General features: G+C 33.6%; 1 long non-coding RNA gene across 1 annotated transcript in view; it reads left to right on the top strand.

The window, feature by feature from the left end:
• Positions 1-3,510, top strand: part of LOC109288373 — a 40,069-nt gene continuing 36,559 nt past the window's right edge. The window contains exons 1-2 of the long non-coding RNA XR_002095122.1: positions 1-28; positions 1,018-1,113. This is a non-coding gene — a long non-coding RNA (uncharacterized LOC109288373). The remainder of the gene's footprint in view (positions 29-1,017; positions 1,114-3,510) is intronic.

Genomic DNA, 3,510 nt, shown 5'->3' with positions numbered 1-3,510 from the left:
CAAATTTTTTGATCATATTGATAAAACTGTGACTATTACTGGAAAATTTCCTCTTTTTTAATAGCTGTTGGGATATTTCATCCTTGAACTTTATTGCCAAAAGATGCTTTTCTCATTAAATACTGACCCTGTGGAACTATTTGTTTTCAAAGAGAAATAAGTATTTAGGATCACTTCTTTGTCATTTGGTATTAAAAATGAAGCATGTAAAAATGTGTTCTATTTATTTCTCAATATTTTGGAATGCACCAGGAATGAGATGCGATGAATCTCTTGGTAGAGACATAGTGGATTTAATTTAAAAAAAAATGTTTAGATGATATCAAACTGATGCTACTTTATAGACTTTTCATGGTTGTTACAAAATAAAGCACAATAAGTTTTATCTCATAATAGTAACTGTATCCATCTATATAGTTACCATATATACTATATAAATATTTTTTTTCTGTTTACTTGCTGAGTAATGAAGCAATTAACATTATACGTTATGTTTAAAAAGAGGTATGTAAACCAGCCTGAGCAGCATTTCAGCCTTGGTGTGTTTTGCAGTTTTTACTTCCTACAGCTAAATCTGAACAGTTTGTCTCCACTGAAACTACTATTCCCTTGTGGACAGGAAGCTAACAAATAGGCTTTACATAAAATGTTGCACAGCAGTTCTGGACAATGCATAAATCTTGATATGACAAGTAGCAGTTCGCAGAATGATTGTTTTCAGATTGTTTGCTAACCTCTAGATTGCAAATATGCTCAAAAGCACATGCTGTTGCTATATCCTCTATATGTAAAAATGAATCTATTTTGGGAAATGTTTAGGTGCAGGGACATCAGAGAAGACAAAAAACTTCCTATTAGCAACTAAGTTTAATATTAGATCTTTCTGGAGTCTTTGTTTGTTTGATAAGAAAAACTACCTCAGCCGTTAGTTCTTATTTTCTGATTGTGTTCAGACCTCAAATGCTAAACATTTCAAATGGTAAGATCTCGCTTTCTGCTGCCTTTTCTCCATTTTAGGTTAAGTTATTTTAACAAGGGAATTGTGCTGCCCATGAGTTGTAGAGCTGCATGAATGACAAGGCTGAGGCAAGAGGAAAATTAAAACCTAACTAGGTGGGATTTTATCTTATTTTTATATTGCTTGTGCAGTAAATGATAAATTGATGAAGAAGAGTAAGAGCAGATGCATCAGGAGAAAGTTTTTTCTGTTTCTATATTTGGTGATTATACTGTGTTTTAAATAGAAGTTATGGGAATTGAGGAGCCAAAAGTTTTGAAATAATGAACTGCAGTAAACTAACTGATGAAGTAACATTTTTCAGGGATGCCCCATGTGTACTTTCATATGAATGCACACAACCGAAAAAGAGTTGAGGGGGTTGTCTGATTATTTTTTTCTAAATCTGTACTTAGTGTATTATGGATAAATTCAGGTCAAAGCCATCAAACCTTGAGATATCTAAATGGCCTGCAGAGATGTTTCTTTTGACTGCGTAACAGAAATCAGATTAAAAAGGAACCAAGATCAAAAGCAGAATGTCTTTCAGAGATATTGGGAGGTAGTTTAATATTGGACGAAGAAATTTTGTGCGTATCATTAAAAAAAATGCCAAAACAAACTACTAAACACCACAAAGGGCTAAAGAGTATTTTTTAAATCCTGGCCATACTATATTCAGTAGGCACTATAAAAGTTTGCTTCGTGCCATACAAATATTTGGGGTTGCTGGCCTGAGACATTCATAAATCCTGGAAAGATCCAGATGGGGTTCCTCCAGGGTTTTTAAGTAGTTAAGGCCTAATTATTTGAATGGTGTTCAAATACCTTAGAGAACCTGGGCCTTATAATGTTTGTTCATAGCCTCATTTGCACTGGTTTACCTTAAAGTAAGATTTTAAAACCGATTTATTAAAATTGGATACTTGTTTATTGAAACTCAGAAGGAGATTTAATCTAAAACTTAAATGCAGAGTTTTTAAAACAAAACAAGAATTTCCACGCAGGGGTTTGGAGCAGTTGAAGAAAACCCATACAAATCTGAGCACAGTTATGTCCCAGCTACCCTGTTTTCTACTCTTCATAATGCCCTTGATATTAATGGGAGTGGTTTCAGGACTAAGCTTGATTTACAAGCATTTAAGGATTGGGCTCTTAATTAAACAGCTACAGAATAGAGCTGGTGATGTCAAAAAACAAGAGCAAATGCTAATGCTAACAGTTGGATAAAACAGAACAGCACTCTATAATTGTATGTTGGCTCAAATGAAGAGCTCTTATTCTGTCCTATGAGCAGCATTGTCTTATTCAAACAATAGTTTCATTATTAGGTCACTTCTTTTTTTTTCCTGTATCACTGACTGGTTAACGCCCTTCTTGCAACTAGTATGAATAATACATTGAGCAACCACGTTGACTATTCCTGATATTATTTTACATGACACTTAATAAACAAGAAAAAAAATACTTTCCCCCACCTCTAGTTTTATGAATGTATTTCTAACAGACTGAAAGTGCCCTGATCTAATTTAAAATGTCTATTTTGATTTTTAGTGGTGTACAAAGCCGAGTGAAAAATAAACTATACAGAAGGGAGTTACCAATGAAATATGGCTGGATCTGAGCAACACTCTCTCCCTCCACTGACAACAATTGATTTTATTTTGCTGTATTTCCAGCTTGAAGTATTTACTTTTACAACATTTCTGTCCTCTCCCCTTCCCTTTACTGCATTCTTTTAATGTATGAATTAACCTTCATTTCTGGTAAATTTTGCCAACTGAAAAATGGTTATGTACAACAGAATGCAGCTTTTTGGTCACTACTGTCTCTAAGCAGGACTACTCCTGTTGTCCTCTTGGATCTCTGATCACACATTTATTCCATGTTGTTAAATCTGTCCTATTGCACTTTATCATAACACCGTCTCTGTTCGTGCTTGCATTTGGAAAACTTACCAGGTTAGGAAATCTTTAACTAACTTGATGCTAAACCTAACTTAATAATGACCAGAGACAAACAGCACTTAAAACATGTCTGATGATAGTCAACAGATATTTAAAGATTCTGTTTACCCACTTTAGAGAAGACCACACATTTTTTTGATTTGTGCAAGAATATTACTAATAAAGGTAGGTAGTACACTAATCACTTCTAATTCATTAGTATGAATTAGTAGAATGCATTCATTATTAGAATTCATTTGTATGGAGGCTGCTGGGGGTGTTATTAATAAAGAGACTAAGATTCAGGGTTCTTGGATTCTGTTTTCATCACATCGATGGCTGTCTATGTGACTTTGGGCAAGTTGCTTAACTTGTGTATGCCTCAGTTTCCCCTTTTGAAAAATGAGGACCATCTTCATTATATAAAGCTTTCTGAGATTCTTAAATTAGAGGAGTTAAATTAGAGTAAATTATGTTTATTGTTTTAAAAAAATCACTTATTCCAGTTGGGATACTAGATTGTTTTATTGATTTTTTTTTTTTTTTTTTTTGGTTTTAGCTTTTTCC

The sequence above is a fragment of the Gavialis gangeticus genome, unplaced genomic scaffold, assembly GCF_001723915.1.
Source record: "Gavialis gangeticus isolate Ggan-Ray unplaced genomic scaffold, GavGan_comp1, whole genome shotgun sequence".
Taxonomy (NCBI): domain Eukaryota; kingdom Metazoa; phylum Chordata; order Crocodylia; family Gavialidae; genus Gavialis; species Gavialis gangeticus.
This window is presented reverse-complemented; position numbering and strand designations above follow the sequence as displayed.